The following is a 27,692-nucleotide window of genomic DNA, read 5'->3' on the forward strand; positions in this document are numbered from 1 at the left end:
TGCTAAGAAACTAATAGCAAATGAAGTTCACAAAAAATTGACTCTAGAACATGTTAGGACTAATAACATGCATTGGAATCATTTTATGAGCACTCTAAGATTTATTAATGTTCAGCCAGAAATTACACCATACAAGAACAGAGATCAATGCATATAGATTCAAAAATAAAAAGGCACAACAAGGATTTAATGACAAGCAAAACAACTACACATGACTCTAAGACAAAACTAGAAGATTAAGAAATGAAAAATGCTTATATTCTTGTTTCTTTTTAGGAGTTTCTTTTTAGACCGAATATAATAGGAGTCCAATGGAAGATAAAAGAAATCCTAAAACATTTAAAAAGACATACAAAGAATACCTAAGGCACACACAAATATTGATCCACAAGAATTTAGAACATGAATCAAAAACAAGCAAGAAAAAATGAGTGTGTTCTATAGATTTATAGATGTGACACAAGAACCACTCAAAGCACACAAAAACAAGACAATAAAAGGAAATAAATGTAGGAACAATTTAGACACAATTACACATGTTTTTCACCGAACAAAATTGGAAGACAAAAGCTCAAGAACAAATTTACCAAGGAGACCTAGCTCTTGATACCAAATGATGGAAACTTGTTGGAGAGTTCGGATTGATGTTGATTCCTCTTCAAGTTACTCCCTAGACCTTTGGCTCCTTGATTCTTATTAAGCTTCTCCAAGGTCTCCAATGGAGGAAGAGACCTTGGAAGCACCACGGTTTGGTAGAAAACTCTCTCAAGAGACGCCACTCCTTGGAGAAGAGATAAGTCTCTTCAATTCTCACCACACTCTTCTATGGAAGGGATAAGAGAATTGGATGAATATTGATGAGTCAATATTTTCCCCTATTTTCTTACCTTTCTGTACTTATTTTAATCTTTGATTTGTGCCTAATTGCTTATATTCTGCATTGTTTTCTATTTGGGCTGTAATTGGACCGGTAATTCATATTTTAGCTAATTTGAATTTTCTGCATCTAATTATTCAAAATTTCATTTTCAGGGCAGATTAATAATTATTTGGGCTTGGAATTAATTTATGGACTTCAAGTGGAGCTTCCACGTCATCTGCCACATCATCTGCCATGTCACTACCGCACCATTTTTCCACCTCAGCATTTAATTTCAATCTGTATTTTATTTTATTGTATTATTGGGTCAGACATGTATGGTGGAGGGGCCCAATTTCGTTTTAGGTTTAGGTCTAGGTTAGGGCTGACTTGGCAGCCACTAACAAGGAAGGCTGATGTGACTACGTGAACAGTAGCCTCCATTTGTGTTTGGTTTTATGTTTTGTTTTCTGGAGCTATTTCTTCACGTTTTGGGCTTCCTTCTTTGTTAATTTACGTTTTGCTCAGCTACCATTTTTCGTTTTGCTTTTGTCTTCTCTGGTTGTGGAACTTGAATATTTACATTTGAAGAATACATTGCATTTTCGTTTCTCTTCTCTGCCTTGTAATTTCGTTTTCCTTCTTCTCCTTGCATTTTTGTTTCTGTGCTGCGTTTTGATTTAATGGAAGGCTAAAAACCACTGGGTTGGCTTCTTGTTGTGGATTGTAATCTCTGTTTGAGGTTGGGTATGTGTGTTCATCTCTATTCTTCTTGTTCTTCTCCAGTCAACCCGTGTATAAATGCCACAGTTGCTTAATCTGTGAAGAGGAGGTTGATGTTGTATACGTTTGCTTAATTCGTGTAGGGAAATCTTGAGTTAATCTTCGCTTAGTCGGTTAACTATGATGGAACAAGGATTAAGTGGTTAATAGAGTAATCTTTTGAGAAACCAGGGATAAGAGAGTTATAATCCGAACAAGGAGCCAATCCATTTTACTTACTGTGTTATCTGCATTTATTGTGTTACAAACTGAATTTCTGAACCAAACCCCCCATTTTGTGTGTTTAAGCCTTTAACAGTAAAAGACGGTCCTTGGGAGACAACCTAGGAGTCACTTCCTAGTACTACATTTACTTGTATTTATTTGACCGGATACGGCTTCGATCAAATTTGGCGCCGTTGCCGGGGACCATCGGTTCCTGTTAAAGGCTGTGTGTTATTTGTTTTTGTTGTGTGTTTAGTGTTTTAGAGTCTTTGTTATGGTATGTTTGATTTTGGTGTAGTGTGTTTTAGTGTATCAGTATATCAGTGTTAGTGTATCAGTAAACCAATGGAACAGTAACTCGAATTTTGGTGCATTTGTTGTTATGTGTTTGTGATTGTCGCCACCCGCCGAAACGGACCTTGGCATTCGCGACGATGGTCGGACTCTTTTTCAGTTTTGAAAAATGATGGATTGTTAGAACGACTTATTCTCAAACTGAGACCTCATCGAACTAACAATTTTATTAAATGATTCACCAATCCATGTTAATCCCAAGCGGGACCCTCCATGGATTAGTGGTTTTCGCAAAAAGAAGGGTTCTTGGAGTCGCCACCAATGTTTTACTCAAAACATTGGAAAAAGGGATAAGGCAATTGATTTTCGCAAATCAACCTTGGCCATTACAACCAGAGTTGGGTAAGGGAGTCGGTTACGTGCGGGGAAGGTGTTAGCACCCAACAACGCCCCTCTCGGGTTCCCTATGACGGATTATTTCATAAATAACAGTGTAAAATTACTAAATTACCCCTATTTATTAGAAACGATTATAAGCGGAATATTTACATGATGAAAATTCTAAATATGCAATGCAACAATCAGAAAGCGGTAAAAGAAGGGATTTGGAAAAGAAACCTTTGAAGCGTGCTTTTATATATTTAAACAGACGTTAGGAGGCTTTTTGGCGCTCCTTCCCACTACACGCTCGCTCGTTCTTTCCCTAAAAATAATTTTTACTCCGAAAATCAAAGAGATTTCCCTTCGACTAGTTCGAATCCTCAAGCTAAATGCTCAGAACTCAAGAACTTCGTCGGATCGGCTCTCGGAGAGATTTCTAGGGTAGAACACTGCTCAAAAACCCCAGAATACTCAGCCAGAAGGTCCAAAAGTATGGAAAAAGTGTGGAAGGACGTACCAATGACGTCCTATTTATAGGATTGAGGTGCAATACGGCCTGGGAGGTCAATACGGCCCGTACTGGGTTTTTGAACTACAGTACGGCCGTATTGAATTTGGTACGGCCGTACTGAAGTTCAAAAACTTCAGTACGGCCGTATTGATTTCACTACGGCCCGTACTGAGCCATTTTGAACTACAGTAGGCCGTATTGAATTTGGTACGGCCGTACTGAAGTTCAAAAACTTCAGTACGGCCGTATTCAGTTCACTACGGCCGTATTGCAGTTCAAATGGCTCAGTACGGCCGTACTGAACCTCTGGGAGGGTGTATTGAGCTCCAATCCTCGCACACCCTTATTCTAAGCTACTCTAAGACTTCTAGACCTACAAAGAATCATCCTAGGGTCTTCCAGGAGTCCTTCCGGCTGACTTTCCTTCGGTCTTTGAGAGTCGTTGAGCTTTATTTCCGACCCGGACAATTTTAGGGGTCTACAGCTGCCCCCCCTTTACTTAGTCGAACGGCTTTTTGGTGTACCGGTTGACAAGTAAAGAAGTTGACCCAATTGTCCGGGGAGTTAGCCATCCTTCCAACTTGTAGTGTCTTCCGGTGGGAAAATTGTTGAGTGGCCTCTCCAGGTTGAGTATTAGTCGTCGCCTCTCCAGGCTCGTGCATACCTCCGTGTTTCCTACGACGGGGTAGCTGAGTACCGCCTCTCCAGGCTCGTGCATACCTCGGTGTTTCTGACAACCTCGGTAGCTGCATACCTCCGTGTTTCTGACGACGGGGTAGCTGAGTACTGCCTCTCCAGGCTTGTGCATACCTCGGTGTTTCTGACAACCTCGGTAGCTGCATACCTCCGTGTTTCTGACGACGGGGTAGCTGAGTACCGCCTCTCCAGGCTCGTGCATACCTCGGTGTTTCTGACAACCTCGGTAGCTGCATACCTCTGTGTTTCTGACGACGGGGTAGCTGAGTATTAGTCGTCGCCTCTCCAGGCTCGTGCATACCTCGGTGTTTCTGACAACCTCGGTAGCGTGAGTTTGCCCTCTCCAGGGTCTGCGGTTTGCCCTCCCCAAGGTTGCATACCTCCGTGCTTCTGGTCACTTTGGTAGCGTGAGTTTGCCCTCTCCAGGGTCTGCGGTTTGCCCTCCCCAGGGTTGCATACCTCCATGCTTCTGGTCACTTTGGTAGCGTGAGTTTGCCCTCTCCAGGGTCTACGGTTTGCCCTCCCCAGGGTTGCATACCTCTGTGCTTCTGGTCACTTTGGTAGCGTGAGTTTGCCCTCTCCAGGGTCTGCGGTTTGCCCTCCCCAGGGTTGCATACCTCCGTGCTTCTGGTCACTTTGGTAGCATGAGTTTGCCCTCTCCAGGGATTTGTGATGATTTTGTCTCCACAGTCCACGATGCTGCTTCGACGGTTGTTTTTGATTTTGGTGCCGCTGAGGGCTGGATAGCGCAGGGATCCGTCTAGGGGATGTGCAGTTACTCATAGGTTCTTGTGTCCCAACTTTCCATTGCGTAGTTGGTGCCCACTGGGGAAATTCTGATTCGTTGGCGATGTAGACACAAAGACGCTCTTTCTGATGTGAGCGGTGCCTTATGGTTGGCTGACGTCCTTTCGACGGTGGTGGAGTATCCCGGTTATCCTTATTCGGGTGACTCTTTTGATTTTCTGATTTTGTTGCCTCAGTGTAGGCTGTTATCCGCTGGGGGATTCTGTCGTGTTGATCTTGATTGGCCTCTTCTGTTAGGCGGATTATCTTGACATTCGGTTTTTTTGGTTGAATACCGAATTCCGCTTGGGGAATGGGTATTGATCTTTTTGATTTTCCTTTTTTTGGAGGAGTGCCTCTGAGTAGGCGAATGGAGATTGAGGATCTTATGTATCCCAGAGTATTATTTAGAAAGCCTCTTCAGGCTTAGCTTCACTCGTCGCTCGAGTTGGAAAGCTATCTTCCACTGAGGAAGTCTGAGTTCTTTGACTCGGATATCTCGTAGTTGGATGATCATTGCTTCCATTGGGGAATCTTGCTGATCTTGCTTTGATAGCTCTTACTGGGGATTTGGCCCAAGAGTGTGAGCTGAGAAGTCTCTGGGGAGTATTATTTCGGCAAGCCTCTCCAGGCTCAGTTATTTTGTACAATTTTGTTGGGTTTTCTGAATTTTGCCTTTTTTGTCGATTTTGGCTTTTTCTGTACGGAAGGATCTCAAACACACTCACAGATAAAGTATGCAGACGAATGAAGATGTTTTTGATGTACAAAAGAATGGGCCAATACGGGCCGTATTGAATTCAATACGCCCGTATTGGTGTGGACATTATGGCCAATGCTGCCGTATTCATTTCAGTACGCCCGTATTGAGTTGAAAATTTGTTCATAACCCTAATTTTAGTACGGGTGTACTGAACATGATACGGGCGCTTTGTTTTTTTTGAAGTTTATATATTTTTTTTTGTTTTTTTTTGTTTTTTTTGTTTGTTTTTTCAATAAACAGAGAATAAGTGATCTTCCAGTACACCTATCATCTGTATGCATGTATGCGGTATGATGCACCTAATTCTATTTGATTTATTTTTCAAAAGAATTAACCGATGCGTTTCTTTGCTTGGATTTTTGCCATTCCTCTAGACGGGCTGTGCGCTGCCGATTTCTGTAACCGAGGAATGATGCGTGTTATATCGGGATTGGTGTCATCAACCCAGTGATCGCTCCCTTCCTTTAGAAGATGTATCAACCCTCCTATTGACCACTATATCTCCATGTTTCCACTAGATTATTCTAAAATCGTTTGGGACAAGAGAAAAGAAAGGAAAGATATTTTTGTTCAAAAGTTTGTGTTTTAGAGGGGATTATTATTGTTTTGAAAATGGTTTTTGTAAGAATGGCTGGCCGAGGTAGGCTTATGTGTTTAGGCTTGTTTGATTAAACACTTATGAAGTTAAGAAAGTCCTGTTATTGACGTTGTGATTTGACAACTTAGATAGCTTCCCTTGAACCTTTCTTTTTGAATTCGGCTCATGGTACCATCATGGATTTCTTTTGCTTTTTTGATTGTCCTTATTTTTTTTGCCTAAAACACCCTTTTGTGGCGTCTCAGCGGACCTTTGTTTTTGTTTATTTTTGCAACCCTAATTTTTGCCTAGGTCACCCTTTCGTGGGATTCCTAGCGGGTTCTTTGCTCTTATTTTTGCGCAGCCCCCTATTTGGGTTTCCTGCCGAGCTTTTTTTTGTTTTTATGATTTTTGTTTTTTAAGGATTTCTTTTTTATCCATGATGGCACTTGTCGAGGCCAAGGAATGGTGCTCCAAGTTTTCACGCACACTTCCACATAAAAATGATGCGGGTTTATTGTTATTAAGACGATTTTAACCTCATTCATGCTTATTCAAACAGGGTTAAAATAATGTGGTCTAGAAATTTATTGCAAGCAAGAAGAGAAGCAATAAGAAATAATAAAGAATGATTTTATTATAATTCTAGCGGAAACATGTGCCCTATCGAGGCTCGGGGGTCGGGCTTTCCCCGAGGAGTGATCTCTAATAGTCATCAGGTCTATACATCCCTATCGGAAGGAGAAGAGCACTTGACGACGACCGGCCTTGACGCTTGTGAACCGGCCTTCCTAAAGATCTGGGTTAAAGAACGTCAAGAAGGATCTTGGTTCCTCTTCGTCCTTTGATCTTTATTAGGGTTGTATCCTAACCCTTGTTTCCCCGGATTATCCTTAATAATGGGTAGCTCGGGAATCCCTTGGGAATCCTTGCCAAGTCCTTGTCCAGGCAAGTATCCGTTCTTGGTGAGCATGTAGGCTACCTTCTTCATCTCTCGGGGAAACGTTTCAACATTGGCAATCTCCAATGCTTGGAAGGCAGTCTCTAGAGCTTCCTCTGCTGCATCCACGTAAGGTATGGCAGATGGCTTGCTGATGAGTATGTCATCTTCAGCTTGTACGGTCACCAGCTTGTCACCCACTATGAATTTGACTTTCTGGTGGAGCGTAGAGGGAACAGCTTTCGCATCATGAATCCAAGGTCGGCCGAGGAGACAGTTGTATGCGGGAGTAATATCCATCACTTGAAATTCGACATTGAAGATGGTGGGTCCAATTTGGATTGGAAGATTGATTTCTCCCACCACTTGTCTTTTAGAACCGTCGAAAGCTCGGACGATCATGTTGCTCGGGCGCATTTGGACTCCCTTGATTGCCATTTGATCGAACGTTCTTTTTGGCATCACATTCAAGGAAGATCCGTTATCCACCAAGACTTTAGCGATGTGATACTCCTTGCACTTTACAGAGATGTGCAAGGGCTTGTTGTGATTCGGTCCCTCAGCGGGGATCTCTTCATCGGTGAAAGAGAGGTGATCACTAGCCGTGATGTGACTAACAATCCCCTCAAACTTGTCTTGGGAGATAGTGTGCGACACATATGCCTCGTTCAAGACTTTCAACAGAGCTTGTCGATGCGGTTCGGAGCTTAGGATCAACGACAACAGAGTGACCTTTGCTGGCGTCCTATGAAGTTGATCCACGATGGAGTACTCGCTCTGTCGGATATACTTTAACAGCTCATCAGTCTCCTCCTCGGATTCTTTATTTTCCTCGGTTTTCTCTTTTTCTTTTCCTTTATTCTTGGGAGCTTTGTCATGAAGATCTTCGGGAGTGTAGATCCTGCCACTCCTAGTCATGCCCCCAAGTCCAGCGATGTTAGAGATATTGCTGTCGGCAGAAGAATGGATGTCGTATATCCACGGCACAGCCTTATTTGATTCGTAGGGAAAAGGTCTTGGAGCAGTGATCCTTAACGGTGTCGGACCTTCCCCTTTATTCGTCTTGATCACCAACAACGGAGTTGATGTGTGTTCGCTTGGCGCGGTTGTTGGTTTGCATTTAATAACAAACGGCGTGCGATCCATTCTGAACATACGCATCGATTAATTCTTTCTTTTTATTAATGTTTATTAATGATTTATTGGGAGGGATGTATGCAAATGAATGACTATAAAATGCAAAAGGCAATTGAAAGATTTCGTAAATCTCAAAAATTCGATTTCATTAATCAAAGAAAGTGTACAACTTATTATACAATGCTTCGAAGCAATCTTTTACAAAATGAGAAAAGCCGATAGAAACCCATAGGCGGGTTCATGTTTCTTCTCCATTCATCTTCGGCTTCCTCTACATGGCGGGCCATTGCTTCGACTTGCGTATGGACTGCTTGGCTCATATCATCATTGATCTTTTGAGCGTCCTTCGCCTTTTGAATGTGGTAGTTGATCATGGCCTGCAGTTCATTAAGTTCGTCTTCGGCTCGATCCTTCTCCTCTCGGAGCTTAGCCATCTGTGCTAATCCCTCCCTTTCCTTCTTGCGGAAATCGGAAAGGCTTGCGGTTTGTTGTTGAGCAACCTCCCGCCATTGCTGCACATCGGATCGAGTCAAGAGTAGGTCATCCTGCATGTCCTTGATCAACTGTGCCTGCCTTGCATACTCGGCTTCAAGATGTGCTATCTTTGCGTCAACATCTCGGAGTTGACTACTCGGTTCAACCTTTGGCATTTTGGATGCCCGAATAGCCTTCTCATTGAGGTTAGCACATTCATCCTTGAGCCGCTCTATCTCGTGGTCTTTTTTCTTGCATTGCCTTTGTAGACCATCAATGACGAAACCGGATTCTTCATTCTTTTCTTCAAGAACTCTCATCTGAGCTCCCATGATTTCCAGTTTCTTGGTCAAGGCGTCGACTTGTTCTTGCAACACCCTCCTTGTGACTGTGGTTGCGCAAGAGGTGGATGGTTGGGGCACCCCCCTCTCGCTCCTCCAAATCTCGTAGTCAGTGGAGACGGATACCCGAGGCTTTCCAAGCTCTTGATCTCCCTCATAGATTGGTCTCTCCCACGCTCTAATGACAGCGTGCATGTCTCTCTGATGCTCGGGATCAAAGGAGAAACACAATCCTCCAAGCTCCTCTTGAGTAGGAACAATCTGAGTCCTCATAAGTTGTCTCATAGCCAATCTAGGTGAGTAGGCTATGCAACCTCTGAGGCCCATCAAAGGTATGCTTGGATAGCTGCCGCATCTCATCAATATATTGCTCGGACGGAACCAAGGACAAACCCATGTGAAGTGCTCAATGCTCCACTGTTCCATCTCCTCCTTCCATTCGGAAGCATAGCGGCGGCGTACGGGGATCTTCGAAAAGCTCCTCAACGGATCGGGCAAAGTCCCCATGTGACTAGAGGCATAGAAATGTGTAATGCCCCCCACATATAACAAGGAGGTGCAGCATCGGATAATCTTCCCTTGCTTCTGCTGAGATAGGTGGACAGAAAGCAAGGTGTCGGCAAGAATGGCAGGCACGGGACTCTTCATGTGTACGTCCCATGCGAAGAAAGCGTCCATAGCAGCATGGTCCACTGTGTTAGCGTGAAAGGGGAATAGGATCGTCCCAAACACGGCTAATGCTAGAGTCTTGTTGAAAGCTAACCAATCTCCCTCACCAGCCAAGGAAGAAAGGTGGTCCTCAATCATAGCGAGCTTCCAACCTTTGATACTGCTGTTCCCCACTAAGGCAGATGATCGTGATGGCAGTTTGACTTGAGTAGCAACCCTCTCCACGGCCACATGATTGCCATGAAAGACATAGACCCCTGCTGATTTGGGCCATCGTAGCATGAGCTCATACTCCTCGAGAGTAGGAACTAAGTCAAACTGGGGGAACTCGAAGCAATGCAGATCGAGACTCCAGAAGTGAACCAATGCTCTCAGAAAAGCCAGATCCACACATATCTTCATCAAGTCGAGGACTCGTCCATAAGATTTCTCGAACTCCACTTGAGCCTCACGTGGCATCAAAGAACAGAGGTGGTCCAACCTCTCGGCACGGTATAATAAGAAATCCACTTTCTTCAACTGCCCTTGCATTCCCCTAGATCCCTCCATGATCTACGACAAAAATGCATGATATGAGATGATAGCGTTGAATATGCATGCATAGTGTTTATTCAACTAAGCATTATCATGTTTTCGGGATGTTCCTAAGATGATGCATGATATTGCTTAGTTTGGATAAATATATTTTTTCCTTATTTTTCTTTGAGTATTTTGTTTTTGTTTTTTTTTGGGTGAAAAGGGAAACTACCTATATGAATGTGATGAAGGTAGATGTTAACACCATGTAATGGAAGATTCTTATTCATATTTATTCTTATTTAAAAAGGAATGTTGTATGTTTAAATAATGCAATGTATGCTCATACAATGTCACATAAATAATGCACAAACAATTCACTCATCCACGAACAGTCACGAGCGAATCACGAGGTAGGGGTATCCTGCAGAAAAGTGCATATTCAAGGAGGTTCTAACTGTTCTCACCGGTCCAAGGCCCCCAAGGTGCCCCCATTATAGGGACCCAATTCCTCTCGTCGTAAGTCGATGGAAAGCTCCAACGCACTGTCGGACTCGAGTTCATGGTTATCACCTTGAGTGATGTTTTCCGACAACGGTCTACGGGCACCTATAGACCCATTCGACAACCGGCCGTACTAACATCCACTCCCTATGGCTTTCCACTCATGCCCCCGGGTATAGAGGGAACTGTTGTGTGCAAAGGTTCGTGTGCAGTTTATATTTCAAACGATTGCGGAAATTTAAACATCCAACAGTTATTGAAGCCAATTAGGTAAAACATATTATCATACAAGCGAGGGGTAACGAAGTAATTTTAAACTATTATTTTAGAAATAATCCATCACTAAATCGGACTGACTCTCGAGGCTTCCCCAGTGGAGTCGCCATCTGTCGCCACCTGCCGAAACGGACCTTAGCATTCGCGACGATGGTCGGACTCTTTTTAAGTTTTGAAAAATGATGGATTGTTAGAACGACTTATTCTCAAACTGAGACCTCATCGAACTAACAATTTTATTAAATGATTCACCAATCCATGTTAATCCCAAGCGGGACCCTCCATGGATTAGTGGTTTTCGCAAAAAGAAGGGTTCTTGGAGTCGCCACCAATGTTTTACTCAAAACATTGGAAAAAGGGATAAGGCAATTGATTTTCGCAAATCAACCTTGGCCATTACAACCAGAGTTGGGTAAGGGAGTCGGTTACGTGCGGGGAAGGTGTTAGCACCCCACAACGCCTCTTTCGAGTTCCCTATGACGGATTATTTCATAAATAACAGTGTAAAATTACTAAATTACCCCTATTTATTAGAAACGATTATAAGCGGAATATTTACATGATGAAAATTCTAAATATGCAATGCAACAATCAGAAAGCGGTAAAAGAAAGGATTTGGAAAAGAAACCTTTGAAGCGTGCTTTTATATATTTAAACAGACGTTAGGAGGCTTTTTGGCGCTCCTTCCCACTACACGCTCGCTCGTTCCTTCCCTAAAAATAATTTTTACTCCGGAAATCAAAGAGATTTCCCTTCGACTAGTTCGAATCCTCAAGCTAAATGCTCAGAACTCAAGAACTTCGTCGGATCGGCTCTCGAAGAGATTTCTAGGGCAGAACACTGCTCAAAAACCCCAGAATACTCAGCTAGAGGGTCCAAAAGTATGGAAAAAGTGTGGAAGGACGTGCCAATGACGTCCTATTTATAGGATTGAGGCGCAATACAGCCTGGGAGGTCAATACGGCCCGTACTGGGTTTTTGAACTACATTATGGCCGTATTGAATTTGGTACGGCCGTACTGAAGTTCAAAAACTTCAGTACGGCCGTATTGATTTCACTACGGCCCGTACTGAGCCATTTTGAACTACAGTACGGCCGTATTGAATTTGGTACGGCCGTACGGAAGTTCAAAAACTTCAGTACGGCCGTATTGAGTTCACTACGGCCGTATTGCAGTTCAAATGGCTCAGTATGGCCGTACTGAACCTCTAGGAAGGTGTATTGAGCTTCAATCCTCGCACACCCTTATTCTAAGCTACTCTAAGACTTCTAGACCTACAAAGAATCATCCTAGGGTCTTCCAGGAGTCCTTCCGGCTGACTTTCCTTCGGTCTTTGAGAGTCTTTGAGCTTTATTTCCGACCCGGACAATTTTAGGGGTCTACAGTGATAACTAATCTTTATTGCATTTCATAGCTCATTGTCCAATTATATTGATTCCATTTGGTGTGCTAAATCATTGTTGTGTTGTGTTGTGTTGAGTTTCAATTCGTTCATAAGTGTAGACATCAAAATCTGGTGCGTTTTTTTGGCTCAAATTCTGGTGCATTTTGGCTCAAAATCTGGTGCGTTTTTCCCCTGTTTTGGTGCGTTTTTTGGTCCAGTTTGGTGCATGCTCTGTTTCGGTTTGGGCATGCTTTGTTTTATCTCCCTACTACTCCTCTGTTAGGGTTCTAAAATTGGGGGAAATTGGTGCGGAACTGGTCCAATTTTGGTGCACAAATCTGGTGCAAAATGTGGCGCATGAATAGTGCTGAATAGTGCTAGAATTTTCCAATTAATTGTGATTTTTGGTTTTCATAGCTAGACTTGTTATTTTTGTCTGATTTTTTTGTGGTAACTTCTTTCAACCTATATTTTGTGTAAAAAATAGCTAGGGCACTTAGTTTGGTCAAGATTTGAAGATACCAAAATTTTGGAAAATTGTTTTCAGCAAAACTTCAAAGGGCCATAACTTTTGCTCTGGTTATCGGAATTAGGCAAACTTTTTTTTCATTTTGTGTAGAAAAAAAAGATCTATCCAACCCACACAAGCTACACAATGTGGCCCCAGCCAGATCTTCAAAAAAACGTCATTTACTATTTCTTTTTTATTTTTGAAGTTTTATTTCACTATTTTTCCAAACTTTTATATTTTTTTAAAATAGTTAGGTTTTGAATTTTGTTTTCAAAATTTTTGTGGTAGTGTCTTATGATTTTAGGATGATATTGGTGCATTAGATTGGATGTTTTCTGAGTTTTCATGGAAATTCCCTTTTTACCCCTACTATTCACGTGTCCTGATGCATGTGTTGCATGTAGTGCATGACTAGGAGCAGTCCTGATTTTTTGCATCCATTTGATCCTGATATTGATAGGAAATTCCATAGATTAATTAGAGAGCATATCATTCCATCTTTAGAGAGTTTTAGTCATAGCCATAGTGATAGTGTTAATGATAGTCTTAGTGTAAGTGTTGCATCTGAACTTGATTCAAGTCAACCACAAAACATGGGTGAACATAATGGACCTCATGAGAGGACTCTTAGGGAGATGGCTGCACCTGATTTCACATATGAGAGTCTATGCATTCAATATCCTGAGGAAGATGTTCCTTTTGTGCTTAAAACTGGACTAGTCCATTTGTTGCCTAAGTTTCATGGTCGTGCAGGTGAGGATCCACACAATCATGTCAAGGAGTTCCACATAGTTTGTTCCACCATGAGGCCTCCTAATGACCCTGAAGATCACATCTAACTAAAGGTATTCCCTTTTTCATTGGAGGATCTTGCCAAGGACTGGTTGTACTATCTGGCTCCTGGTTCAATAACAGGCTAGGATGACTTGAAGAGAGTGTTCCTCGAAAAATTCTTCCCTGCATCCAGGACCACTGCAATTCGGAAAGACATATCTGGAATTAGGCAACTCACAAGGGAGAGCTTATACGAGTACTGGGAAAGATTCAAGAGGCTGTGTGCTAGCTGCCCTCACCATCAAATTTCTGAGCAGCTATTATTGCAATATTTCTATGAGGGGTTGAACATGATGGATAGAAGCATGATTGATGCAGCTAGTGGAGGAGCTTTAGGAGATATGACACCTTCTTCTGCTAGAGGGTTGATTGAAAAAATGGCGTCCAACTCACAACAATTCAATATGAGGAGTGATGCCATAGTTGTGAGGGGTGTGCATGATGTGGTAGCCCCAGATTCCACTGAACACAAAAAGCTGGAGAGTAAGATTGATGCTCTCACCACCTTGGTTTCACAACTGGCTGCAAATCAAAAATCATCTCCACCACCAACAAAAGTGTGTGGCATCTGCACTTCAATGAATCATCCAACAGATGTTTGTCCCTCCTTGCAAGACTCTTCTACAGGTCCTGATGCCCCACAAGCCTATGCTACAAATATCTACAATAACAGACCAGCGCAGCAACAGCAGCAGAGTTATGACCTCTCCAGCAATAGGTACAATCCAGGTTGGAGAAATCATCCTAATCTCAAATGGTCTAACCAGCAGCAGCAGCAACAACAACAGTTCCAACAGCCATCCCTCCCTTCCAAAATAATGCTGGTCCTAGCAGATATGTACCTCCTCCTATCCAACAGCAGCAACAGAGACAACACGAAGCTCCTGCACCACCAGCTCCTCAACCTTCTACTTCTGAGCCTTCATTAGAGGAGCTGGTCAGGCAGATGACTCTGCAAAACATGCAGTTCCAACAAGAGACAAGAGCTTCTATTCAGAGTTTGACAAATCAAATGGGTTAGATGGCTACTCAGCTGAATTAGGCACAGTCTCAAAATTTAGACAAGTTGCCTTCACAGACTGTGCAGAATCTGAAAAATGTGAGTGCCATCACCTTGAGGTCTGGAAAACAAATTGACATACCAACACCACCTACAGCTGTTGTACCCCCACTTGAGCCTACAGTTGAGAAAGAGGGCCATACAGGTAGTAGCAAAAATTTTCATGCAGGTGGACCTTCTTCCAGTGCACATAGTGATGATCTACATTAGCCTCCTATCCCTTTTCCATTTCCACCAAAATCAATTCCAAGAAAAAAGATGGAAGAGTGGATAAGGAGATCTTGGAGACTTTCAGGAAGGTGGAGGTGAACATACCTTTGCTGGATGCCATCAAGCAAATTCCCAGATATGCTAAGTTCCTGAAAGACTTGTGCACTCACAAGAGGAAGCTGAAGGGAAATGAGCGAATCAGCATGGGCAGAAACGTCTCAACACTAATAGGTAAATCTGTTCCACATATTCCTGAAAAGTGTAAGGACCCAGGTACATTTTGTGTACCTTGCATTATTGGTAACAATAAATTTGAAAATGCCATGCTTGATTTAGGAGCTTCAATTAATGTCATGCCTCTGTCTATTTTTAATTCTTTATCTCTTGGCACTTTGCAACCTACAGGTGTGGTCATTCAGTTGGCCAATAGGAGTGTTGCCCACCCCGCAGGTTTTATAGAGGATGTCTTGGTTCGTGTTGGTGAACTAATTTTTCCCGCTGATTTTTATGTTCTTGATATGGAGGAGGGATTCTCCCATGGTTCTGCCCCAATCATTTTGGGTAGACCATTTTTGAAAACAGCCCGGACCAAGATTGATGTTTATGCTGGCACCTTGTCTATGGAATTTGGTGATATTGTTGTTCATTTTAATATTTTGGATGCCATGAAATTTCCTTCTGAAGCTCATTCTGTTTTTTGTGCTGAATTGATTGATGATCTAGTTGATGAGCATATTCATGATTTTGATTCTTCTCATGCTAAGAAGCATTCATTTTCACTTGATTTGCATAGTTGTCTTCCATGCATTGAGTCTGAGTCTGAATCTGAATATCAATCTGAATGTGAAACTGATTATGAGGCATCTGAATTTTACACTTTGGGTGTTGTACCTCTTGCTCTTGATTTTATACAGTCAGAATGCACTAACCATGTTGCAGGAAGTACAAAAGAATCTGACTTGCAAGTTGAGGTACAGGCTGCGGAGCCAGTTCTCCCTTCTTTGGTTCCTTCTGATGTTCAGCCAGCACCCACACTAGAGTTGAAGCCTCTTCCAGAAAACCTCAAGTATGCTTACTTGGAGGTTAATGAGAAGTTGCCAGTGATCATTTCCACCTTGATGCTGTTCAAGAGGAGAAATTGTTGCAGGTTCTAAAAAAGCATAAGAAAGCCATCGGTTGGACCCTGGCGGACATTCCTGGTATCAGTCCATCCACATGCATGCACAGGATATTACTGGAGGATGGAGCTAAACCAGTGAGACAGCCCCAGAGGCGACTCAACCCCGTCATTTTGGATGCAGTGAAGAAGGAGGTGACCAAGCTTCTTCAAGCTGGGATCATTTATCCTATATCAGATAGTCAGTGGGTGAGTCCGGTCCAGGTGGTCCCCATGAAGACAGGCCTCACTGTTGTGAAAAATGAAAGGGATGAGCTCATCCCCACTAGAGTGCAAAACAGTTGGAGGGTCTGTATTGACTACCGGAGGCACAACCAAGCAACAAGGAAGGATCATTTTCCTCTGCCCTTCATTGATCAGATGCTTGAGTGTCTAGCAGGTAAATCTCATTACTATTTTCTTGATGGGTTCTCTGGTTATTTTCAGATTCATATTGCTTTTGAGGATCAGGAAAAGACCACATTCACCTGCCCTTTTGGTACTTTTGCCTATAGGAGGATGCCTTTTGGCCTATGCAATGCCCCTGGCACATTCCAGCGGTGAATGCTCAGTATTTTTAGTGATTTTCTGGAAAATTGCGTAGAGGTGTTTATGGATGATTTTACTGTTTATGGACCCTCTTTCGATGCATGTTTGGATAGTTTGGATAGAGTTTTGAATAGATGCATTGAGACTAACCTTGTTCTTAATTTTGAGAAATGTCATTTCATGGTAGAACAGGGTATAGTTTTAGGGCATATCATTTCTAGTCGGGGCATTCAGGTAGACCCTGCAAAGATATTTTTCATTGCACAATTGCCTTACCCCTCTTGCGTGCGAGAGGTGCGATCTTTTCTTGGCCATGAAGGTTTCTACAGGCGCTTCATTAAGGACTTCAGCAAGAAAGCCCTTCCACTATCCAGCTTGCTTCAGAAGGATACTGAATTTGATTTTGATGACAGGTGCAAGGAGGCGTTTGATTGCCTCAAGAGAGCCTTGACCACCACACCTATCATTCAGGCACCAGACTGGACAGTTCCCTTTGAGCTGATGTGTGATGCTTCAAATTATGCACTAGGGGCTGTCCTAGCACAGAGGGTTGACAGATCACCTAGGGTGATATACTATGCTTCCAGGACACTGGATGCTGCTCAAGCAAATTACACGACCACGGAAAAGGAACTTTTAGCTATTGTTTTTGCACTTGATAAATTTTGATCATTGTAGACCCCTAAAATTGTCCGGGTCGGAAATAAAGCTTGAAGACTCTCGAAGACTGAAGGAAGATCAGCCAGAAGGACTCCTGGAAGGCCCTAGGAGGGTTCTCTGTAGGTCTAGAGGTCTTAGAATAGCTTAAAATAAGGAAGTGGAGGGAATGAAGCCCAATACGGCCGTACTAAACTTAATACGGCCGTATTGAAGCTTCAATATGGCCGCAGTGAACTCAATACGGCGTATTGAAGTTTCTGAACTTCAATACGGCCGTACGGAAATCAATACGGCCGTATTGAAGCTTCAATACAGCCACAGTGAACTCAATACGGCCATATTGAAATTTCTGAGCTTCAATACGGCCGTATTGAACTCAATACGGCCGTATTGAAGTTCAAAAATTTCAATACGGCCGTATTGATTCTGTAGCCCGTATTGGGCCTGTTCCCTATAAATATGACGTCAATTGGACGTCATTCCACACTTTGGAACATAGTTTCAACCCTCTCCTTGAGTATTCTGGGGTTTTTGAGCAGTGTTCTGCCCTAGAAATCACTCGGAGAGTTGATCCGACGAAGTTCTTGAGTCCCGAGCCATTTTGCTTGAGGATCGAACCTAGTCGAAGGGAAATCCTCCGGATTTCCATAGTCAAAATTTTATAGGAGGGAGCGAGCGGGCTTGTAGAGCGAGGGAACGCCAAAAAGCTTCCCAGTTTTACGAAATATATAAAAGCACGCTTCAAAGGTTTCTTCTTCAAAATCCTTCCTTTTACTGCTTTCTGATTGTTGCATCGCATATCTAATTTATTCGCCATGTAGATATCTTGTTCATAATCGTTTATAATAAATAGGGGTAATTTAGTAATTTTTACACTGTTATTTATAAAATAATCTGTCATAGGGAACCCGAAAGGGGCGCTGTGGGGTGCTAACACCTTCCCCACGCGTAACCTACTCCCTTACCCAACTCTGGTTGTAATGGCCGAAGTTGATTTATAAAATCAATTGCCTTATCCCTTTTTCCAATGTTTTGAGTAAAACATTGGTGGCGACTCCACGAACCCTTTTACTACGAAAACCACTAATCCATGGAGGGTCCCGCTTGGGATTAACATGGATTGGTGAGACATTTAATAAATAAATTGGATAAGATCGACAAGGTCTCAGTTTGAGAACAAGTCGTTCTAATAATCCAATACATTTTCAAAACTAAAATAAAAGCGAGCTCGACCGTCTTCGCGACCGCCGAGGCCCGTTTCGGGCCGGTGGCGACAGATGGCGACTCCACTGGGGAATTTCGAGAGTCAATCCCATTTAGTGACAGATTATTTTTAACAAATAATAGTTAAAAATTACTTTATTACCCCTTACTTGTATGATAACATGATTTATTTTTGTGGCTTTAAATAACTGTTGTATGTTTAATTTTCGCAATTGTTTGAAATATAAATTGCACACAAACCTTTGCACACAACAGTTCCCTCTATACCCGGGGGCATGAGTGATTAACCATAGGGAGTGGATGTTAGTACGACCGGTTGTCGAATGGGTCTATAGGTGCCCGTAGACCGTTGTCGGAAAACATCACTCAAGGTGATAACCATGAACTTGAGTCCGACGGTGCGTTGGAGCTTTCCATCGACCTACGATGAGAGGAATTGGATCCCTATAATGGGGGCACCTTGGGGGCCTTGGACTGGTGAGAACAGTTAGAACCACCTTGAATATGCACCATTTCTGCAGGATACCCCTACCTCGTGATTCGCTCGTGACTGTTCGTGGATGAGTGAATTGTGTGTGCATTTTTTATGTGACATTGTATGAGCATATATTTGCACCTTTTAAACATACAACATTCTTGTTTACAATAAAAAAATAAGAATAAATAGAAATAAAGATTTTCTAGTACATGGTGTTAACATCTGCCTCCATTGCATTCATAATAGGTAGTTTCCCTTTTCACCCAAAAAAATACAAAAAACAAAATACCCAAAAAAAGGAAAAAAGGGTTATTTATCCAAACCAAGCAATATCATGCATCATCTTAGGGACATCCCGAAAACATGACAATGCTTAGTTCAATAAACACAATGCATGCATATTCATCGCCATCATCTCATATCATGCATTCTTATCAAAGATCATGGAGAGATCTAGGAGTCATTCATACATCTCTCCTAGTAATCCATTAATAAACGTTAATAAAAAGAAAGAAATAATCGATGCGTATATTCAAAGAATGGATCACACGCCGTTCGTTATCAAGTGTAAGCCAACAACCGCGCCAAGCGAGCACACGTCACCTCCGTTGTTGGTAATCAAGACAAACAAAGGGGAAGGTCCAACACCATTAAGGATCACAGTTCCAAGGCCTTTCCCTTACAAATCAAATAAGGCTGTGTCGTGGATATACGACATCCACTCTTCTGCCGACAGCGATATCTCCAACATCGCTGGACTTGGGGGCATGACTAGGAGTGGTAGGATCTACACTCCCGATGATCTTCATAACAAAGCCCCCAAGAATAAAGAAAAAGAAGAAAAGAAAACTGAGGAAAAAGAATCCGAGGAGGAGACTGACAAGCTGTTAAAATTTATCCGACAGAGCGAGTACTCCATCGTGGATCAACTTCATAGGACGCCAGCAAAGATTACGCTGTTGTCGTTGATCCTATGCTCCGAACCGCATCGGCAAGCTCTGTTGAAAGTCTTGAACGAGGCATACGTGTCGCACACTATCTCCCAAGACGAGTTTGAGGGGATTGTTAGTCACATCAAGGCTAATGATCACCTCACCTTCATCGATGAAGAAATCCCCGCCGAGGGATCAAACCACAACAAGCCCTTGCACATCTCTATAAAGTGCAAGGAGTATCACATCGCTAAAGTCTTGGTAGATAATGGATCTTCCTTGAACGTAATGCCAAAAAGAACGCTCGGTCAAGTGGCAATCAAGGGATTCCAAATGCGCCCGAGCAACATGATCGTTCGAGCCTTCGATGGATCTAAAAGAGAAGTGGTGGGAGAGATCAATCTTCCAATCCAAATCGGACCCACTATCTTCGATGTCGAATTCCAAGTGATGGACATCACTCCCGCATACAGCTGTCTCCTCGGCCGACCTTGGATTCATGATGCGAAAGCTGCTCCCTCTACGCTCCACCAGAAAGTCAAATCCATTGTGGGTGACAAGCTGGTGACTATACAAGCTGAAGATGACATACTCATCAGCAAGCCATCCACCATACCTTACGTGGATGCAGTGGAGGAAGCTCTAGAAACCGCCTTCCAAGCATTGGAAATTGCCAATGTTGAAACGTTTCCCCGAGAAATGAAGAAGGTAGCCCATATGCTCATCAAGAACGGATACTTGCCAGGACAAGGATTAGGCAAGTACTCCCAAGGAATCCCGGAGCTACCCATTATCAAAGACAATCCGGGGAAACAAGGGTTAGGATATGACCCTAATAAAGATCAAAGAACGAAGAGGAACAAAGATCCTTCTCGACGTTCTTTAAGCCAGATCTTTAAGAAGGCCGGTTCACAAGCGTCAAGGCCGGTCGTCGTCGTCAAATGTTTTTCTCCTTCCGATAGGGATGTATAGATTCAGTGACTATTAGAGATCACTCCTCGGGGACAGCCCGACCCCCGAGCCTCGATAGGGCACATGTTTCCACTATGATTATGATAAAATCATTCTTCATTAATTCTTTATTGCTTCTTTTCTTGCTTGCAATAAATTTCTAGGCCATATTATTTAACCCTATTTGAATAAACATGAATGAGGTTAAAATCATCTTGATAATAATAAACCCACATCATTTTTTATGTGGAAATGTGCATGATAGCTTGGAGCACCTTTTCTTGGCCTCAATAAGTGCCATCATGGATAAAGAAATCCTAAAGAAAAAAAGACCCGCTAGGAATCCCACAAAAGGGTGACCTAGGCAAAAGTTAGGGTTACAAAATAAGAGCAAAAGACCCGCTAGGAATCCCACAAAAGGGTGACCTAGGCAAAAGTTAGGGTTACAAAATAAGAGCAAAAGACCCGCTAAAACTCCACAAATGGGTGTTTTAGGCAAAAGTTAGGGCCGTCAAAAAAGAAAAACAAAATAAATCCATGATGGTACCATCAATTGAATTCAACAAGGGGCTCAAGAAAAGCTATCCAAGTTGTCAAAGCACAATCATTAATAACAAAGATGTGCTTAACCTCATAAGTGTTTAATCGAACAAACCTAAACAATAAGCCTACCTTGGCCAGCCATTCTTACAAAATCCATTTTTCAAAAATAAAACAATCCCCTCTAAAACACAAACTTTTGAAAATATATCTTTTCCTTCTTTTCTCTCTTGTCCCAACGATTTTTGAATAATCTAGTGGAAACATGGAGATATAGTGGTCAATAGGAGGGTTGACACATCTTCTAAAGAAAGGGAAGAATCATTTGGTTGATGACACCAAATCTCAAATACGCATCATTCCTCGGTAACAGAAATCGGCAGAGCACAATCCGTCTGGAGGAATGGCAAAAATCCAAACAGAAAAACGCATCGGTTAATTCTTTTGAAAAGTAAATCAAATAGAATTAGGTGCATCATACTGCATACATGCATACAGATGATAGGTGTACTGGAAGATCACTTATTCTCTATTTATTGAAAAAAACAAAAAAACAAAAAATATATAAACTTCAGAAAAAAATACGCCCGTATCATGTTCAGTATGCCCGTACCAAAATTAGGGTTATGAACAAATTTTCAATTCAATACGGGCATACTAAAATGAATAACGGCCGTATTGGCAATAACAGAAATCCTCCCTCACGTCAATGACAAAATTCCTCCAAGAAGAAGAGGATAGGGGGAGCCATTCATTTTTTCCAAAAATAAAATAATTAAACTTGCATTTTGTGCATCACGCACATTAATTGCACATTCAAAGACCTCATCATGAGGCAATTGCATAAAATAGGAAAAATAGAAAAATTGCTTGTGTATGACAGCAGCAAACAAAATGCAAAGATTCAGAAAATCAATAGCGTCATACAGAATAACTGAGCCTGGAGAGGCTTGCCGAAAGAATACTCTCAGAATAACTGAGCCTGGAGAGGCTTGCCGAAACAATACTCTCACAGAATAACTGAGCCTGGAGAGGCTTGCCGAAAGAATACTCTCAGAATAACTGAGCCTGGAGAGGCTTGCCGAAATAATACTCTCAGAATAACTGAGCCTGGAGAGGCTCGCCGAAATAATACTCTCTCAAAATAATTGAGCCTGGAGAGGCTCGCCGAAATAATACTCTCTCATAATAACTGAGACATTTCTGTACAGAAAAAGCCGAAAAACAACAGAAAAGGCAAAAATACAGAAAAAGCCAAAAAACAACAGAAAAGGCAAAATACAGAAAAAGCCAAATCAGAAGAAAAGGCAAAATACAGAAAAAGCCGAAAATGAAAAAAGGCAGGGATATAGAAAATCCAACAAACAGATTGCACAGAATAACTGAGCCTGGAGAGGCTTGCCGAAATAATACTCCCGCAGAATAACCGAGCCTGGAGAGGCTTGCCGAAACAATACTCATCAGTTTGTACAAAATAACTGAGCCTGGAGAGGCTCGCCGAAATAATACTCTCAGAATAATTGAGCCTGGAGAGGCTCGCCGAAATAATACTCTCAGAATAATTGAGCCTGGAGAGGCTTGCTGAAATAATACTCTTTCAGAATAATTGAGCCTGGAGAGGCTTGCAGAAATAATACTTCCTCAGAATAACTAAAGCCTGGAGAGGCTTGCAGAAATAATACTCCCCCAACTGTACAGAGTAAATGAGCCTGGAGAGGCTCGCAGAAATAATACTCCCCAGAGAAACCTCAACTCAAGCTCACGGAACAAATCCCCAGCGAGAGCTATCAAAGCAAAATCGTCAAAATCCCCAATGGAAGTACAATCTCCCAAGCAGAATATCCAAGTCAAAGGACTTAAACTTCCTCAGTGAAGATAGCTCTCCAGCTCAAGTGTTGAGTGAGGCTAAGCCTGCAGAGGCTTCCTAAATAATACTTTGGGATACATAAGATCCCTAAATCCCCAGTCGCCTACTCAGAGGCACCCCTTCAAGAAAAATCACAAAAAGATCAATAACCATTCCCCAAGAGGAATCCGGCACTCAGCCGAACACTGAACATCAAGATAATTCGCCTACTCAGAGGCACTCTTTCAAAAAAGGAAAAAAATCAAAAATATCAATAAATATTCCCCAAGCGGAATCCGGCTTTTAGCCAAACATCAAGCGTCAAGATGATCTGCCTAACAGAAGAGGCTAATCACAATCAATGACAAAATCCCCCAGCGGATAACAGCCTACACAGAGGCGACAAAACCAGAAGAACAAAAAGAGTCACCCGCATAAGGATAACCGGGATACTCCACCTACGTCAAAGGACGTCAGCCAAACATAAGGCATCGCTCAATTCAAGAAGAGCATCTGTGTCTACACCCCAAGGAAACAGAAATTCCCCATGGGTACCAACAATGCAATGCAAGTTGGGACACAGGAACCTATGAATGACTGCACATCCCCTAGACGGATCCCTGCGTTATCCAGCCCTTAGTGGCACAAAATCAGAAAAACCGTCGAAGCAGCATCGTGGACTGTGGAGACAAAATCATATCAAAGCCTAAAAGGCAATACCCAGCTACCCAGTTGTCGAGAGCACCGAGGTATGCACCAGCCTGGAGAGGCAATACTCAGCTGCCCAGTTGTCGAGAGCACCGAGGTATGCACCAGCCTGGAGAGGCAATACTCAGCTGCCCAGTTGTCGAGAGCACCGAGGTATGCACCAGCCTGGAGAGGCAATACTCAGCTGCCCAGTTGTCGAGAGCACCGAGGTATGCACCAGCCTGGAGAGGCAATACTCAGCTGCCCAGTTGTCGAGAGCACCGAGGTATGCACCAGCCTGGAGAGGCAATACTCAGCTGCCCAGTTGTCGAGAGCACCGAGGTATGCACCAGCCTGAAGAGGCAATACTCAGCTGCCCAGTTGTCGAGAGCACCGAGGTATGCACAGGCCTGGAGAGGCAGTACTCAGCTACCCAGTTGTCGAGAGCACCGAGGTATGCATGAGCCTGGAGAGGCGATACTCAGCTGCCCAGTTGTCGAGAGCACCGAGGTATGCACAAGCCTGGAGAGGCAATACTCAGCTGCCCAGTTGTCGAGAGCACCGAGGTATGCACCAGCCTGGAGAGGCAATACTCAGCTGCCCAGTTGTCGAGAGCACCGAGGTATGCACAGGCCTGGAGAGGCAGTACTCAGCTACCCAGTTGTCGAGAGCACCGAGGTATGCATGAGCCTGGAGAGGCGACGACTAATACTCAACCTGGAGAGGCTACTCAACAATTTTCCACCGGAAGACACTACAAGTCAGAAGGTTGGCGTATTACCCGGACAATTGGGTCAACTCCTTTACTTGTCAATCGATACACCAAAAAGACCGTTTGACTAAGTAAAGGGGGGGCAGCTGTAGACCCCTAAAATTGTCCGGGTCGGAAATAAAGCTTGAAGACTCTCGAAGACTGAAGGAAGATCAGCCAGAAGGACTCCTGGAAGGCCCTAGGAGGGTTCTCTGTAGGTCTAGAGGTCTTAGAATAGCTTAAAATAAGGAAGTGGAGGGAATGAAGCCCAATACGGCCGTACTAAACTTAATACGGCCGTATTGAAGCTTCAATATGGCCGCAGTGAACTCAATACGGCGTATTGAAGTTTCTGAACTTCAATACGGCCGTACTGAAATCAATACGGCCGTATTGAAGCTTCAATACAGCCGCAGTGAACTCAATACGGCCATATTGAAATTTCTGAGCTTCAATACGGCCGTATTGAACTCAATACGGCCGTATTGAAGTTCAAAAATTTCAATATGGCCGTATTGATTCTGTAGCCCGTATTGGGCCTGTTCCCTATAAATATGACGTCAATTGGACGTCATTCCACACTTTGGAACATAGTTTCAACCCTCTCCTTGAGTATTCTGGGGTTTTTGAGCAGTGTTCTGCCCTAGAAATCACTCGGAGAGTTGATCCGACGAAGTTCTTGAGTCCCGAGCCATTTTGCTTGAGGATTGAACCTAGTCGAAGGGAAATCCTCCGGATTTCCATAGTCAAAATTTTATAGGAGGGAGCGAGCGGGCTTGTAGAGCAAGGGAACGCCAAAAAGCTTCCCAGTTTTACGAAATATATAAAAGCACGCTTCAAAGGTTTCTTCTTCAAAATCCTTCCTTTTACTGCTTTCTAATTGTTGCATCGCATATCTAATTTATTCGCCATGTAGATATCTTGTTCATAATCGTTTATAATAAATAGGGGTAATTTAGTAATTTTTACACTGTTATTTATAAAATAATCTGTCATAGGGAACCCGAAAGGGGCGCTGTGGGGTGCTAACACCTTCCCCACGCGTAACCGACTCCCTTACTCAACTCTGGTTGTAATGGCCGAAGTTGATTTATAAAATCAATTGCCTTATCCCTTTTTCCAATGTTTTGAGTAAAACATTGGTGGCGACTCCACGAACCCTTTTACTACGAAAACCACTAATCCATGGAGGGTCCCGCTTGGGATTAACATGGATTGGTGAGACATTTAATAAATAAATTGGATAAGATCGACAAGGTCTCAGTTTGAGAACAAGTCGTTCTAATAATCCAATACATTTTCAAAACTAAAATAAAAGCGAGCTCGACCGTCTTCGCGACCGCCGAGGCCCGTTTCGGGCCGGTGGCGACAATCATATTTGCGTGGTTCTCGTGTCGTTGTTTTTACAGATCATGCAGCTCTAAAGTACCTGTTGAAGAATGCTGACTCAAAGCCTAGGCTGATCAGATGGATGCTCTGGCTTCAAGAGTTTGACTTGGACATCCGTGACAGGAGCGGAGCACAAAACTTAGTGGCAGACCATCTCAGCAGGATTGAGAGAGCTGAGAATAGTGTTGATGTCTTGCCCATCCAGGATAACTTTCCTGATGAAAATTTGTTGATTGTTTCTTCGGTTTCTGTTCCTTCCCCCACCCCTTGGTTTGCGAACATTGTTAATTATTTAGTTGTTTCTGTTTTTCCTCCTTTAGCATCTAGAGCTCAGATTGATAAACTTAAGAGTGATGCTAAACATTATGTTTGGGATGACCCCTATTTGTGGAAGTTTTGCAGTGATCAGGTAATCAGGAGATGCTTGCCGGACCATGAGATTGACTCTGTCCTGCAGTTCTGTCATTCTTTTGCATCTGGTGGTCATCTTGGCATTCAGAGGATAGCTCGCAAGGTGCTTGACTGTGGTTTTTGCTGGCCCACCATCTTCAAGGATGCGTGGAAGATTTGCAGCACTTGTGAGCAATGTTAGAGAGCAGGAGGATCCCTTACATGGAGATAGCATATGCCTCAACAGCCCATGCTATTCTGTGAGGTGTTTGATGTCTGGGGTATTGATTTCATGGGTCCCTTTCCTGTTTCTTTTGGTTTTTCCTACATTCTCCTAGCTGTTGATTATGTTTCAAAATGGGTGGAAGCCAAAGCCACTAGAACTAATGATGCTCGGGTTGTTGTGGATTTTGTCAGATCTAACATATTGTGCAGGTTTGGAGTACCCAGAGCTATTGTTAGTGATCAGGGAACCCATTTTTGTAACAGTTCTATGCAGGCTTTGCTCAAGAAGTATGGGGTAGTGCACAGAATTTCTACACCCTACCATCCCCAGACTAATGGGCAAGCAGAAATTTCAAATAGGGAGATCAAGAGAATCTTAGAGAAGATTGTCCAGCCCAATAGGAAAGATTGGAGCAATAGGCTAGAGGATGCTCTCTGGGAACATAGGACTGCTTACAAAGCACCCATAGGGATGTCTCCTTATCGGGTTGTCTTTGGTAAGGCATGTCATTTACCTGTGGAGATAGAGCACCGAGCCTACTGGGCTGTGAAGACTTGCAACTTCTCTATTGATCAGGCTGGAGAGGAAAGGAAGTTGCAACTGAGTGAGCTTGATGAGATCCGCCTTGAAGCCTATGAGAACTCTAAGTTCTACAAGGATAAAACCAAGAAGTTCCATGACAGCTTGATAGCTAGGAAGGACTTCGTGGTTGGCCAGAAAGTTCTCTTGTACAATTCTCGGCTCGGACTCATGGGTGGTAAGTTACGTTCTAAGTGGATTGGACCTTTTGTTGTTACTAATGTTTTTCCTTATGGTACAGTTGAGGTCAAAAGTGAATCCACAGACAAGAGCTTCAAAGTTAATGGGCACCGTCTGAAGCCTTTCCTCAGCAATCCATCCTTGTTGAATGCAGTTGAAGAGGAGATGTCTCTGCTCGACCCCGCTACTCTCCCACCATGACTTAGGGAGTTTTCTTTCCCCCTCTCCTTCTTTACTTTTATTGCACTTGTCCAGATTTATTGATTGTTCTGATTGCTCTGATCTTCTGTTTGGGCCATAATGGGACAATGTGTGATTTAAGTGTGGGGGGGGACTGTTTTGGTTACATGCTTTTAGGGTTTATTTGTTATTTTAGGTTTTGTGTTTAGGTGTTTTATACAGCTTTGCATGTTTCTCTGTGATTTCTGGGTTTTGATTGTTT

The 27,692-nt window shown here is 42.9% G+C and overlaps 1 pseudogene; it reads left to right on the top strand.

Annotated features, from left to right (window-relative positions):
- The first annotated feature begins 13,015 nt into the window (after positions 1-13,015).
- LOC145957283 (uncharacterized) lies at positions 13,016-26,735 on the top strand (annotated as a pseudogene).
- Positions 26,736-27,692: the final 957 nt, after the last annotated feature.

The sequence above is a fragment of the Cajanus cajan genome, chromosome 4, assembly GCF_000230855.2.
Source record: "Cajanus cajan strain Asha chromosome 4, NIPB_CcT2T_4, whole genome shotgun sequence".
In the NCBI taxonomy this organism is placed as follows: Eukaryota; Viridiplantae; Streptophyta; class Magnoliopsida; order Fabales; family Fabaceae; genus Cajanus; species Cajanus cajan.